Raw genomic sequence first — 917 nt, forward strand, 5'->3', positions numbered from 1 at the left:
ACCTCGCCAAGAAGTGATCTGGGGACAGTTTTTATCCATTCGGAAAGCAGACAGCCCAACGTCCTGATCTGTGGGGGAGTCACACGCATGGGGTCCACTTGACCTCCAGAGGGCAGGAGGCTCAGGGCAGGTCACGCCCCGTAAAGGCCTGGACACTGGGCCTCTGCGCGCCGCCCTGGCTGGCCACCCCCTCAGGGTGCTGTCACCGGCCCTGCTGGGAGGAGTTCCTGACTCCGTGCGGAGGGAGCATCCACGGGGTCAAGTCCCATGAAGGCCTGGACGCCGGGCCTCTGCTCACCACCCTGGCTGTCATCGGCCCTGCTAGGGAGCAGCCCCTGACTCTGCAGGGAGGGCACAACTGGAGCTCTCTCCCAGGTCTCCACCGCACCCTGGGCGTCTCTGCCCTGGGCTGACTTTCAGCCGCGTCCTCTCACTGTAACACACTGTCCCTGTGTGTATAGGGGCCTCAGTAAGTCCTACAAGGCCCCCTAGCAGGTTGTCAGACCCAAATGAGGGCCTAGAAACCCCCAAATGCAGCTGTTGGTGTCAGAGATGAGGGTGTTCTTTTGTAGACTGCTCCCTAACTTCCAAAGACTGGATAATCTTTTTCATCTTCATGGAGAACTTTGAAACCTACAAGTTGACAGGACAGTGTCATGAGTCCCCCTCTCCGCCCAGGTACCCATCACCAAGTTCCCAAAATAGCCAGGGCCCACTGGGCTGCCTCCACTTCCAACGACTCCTCCCCTCCCCCTTCCAGATTACTTATTTTGGAACAAACTCCACCGGTGGCTCAGTGGTCGAGAACCGGCATGTCGTGCAGGAGACCTGGGTTCGATCCCTGGGTCAGGAAGATCCCCTGGAGAAGGGAAAGGCAACCCACTCCAGTATTCTGGATAAAGTGTTTTTTTACATCC

This window comes from Odocoileus virginianus, chromosome 22 (assembly GCF_023699985.2).
Source record: "Odocoileus virginianus isolate 20LAN1187 ecotype Illinois chromosome 22, Ovbor_1.2, whole genome shotgun sequence".
Classification (NCBI taxonomy): Eukaryota; Metazoa; Chordata; class Mammalia; order Artiodactyla; family Cervidae; genus Odocoileus; species Odocoileus virginianus.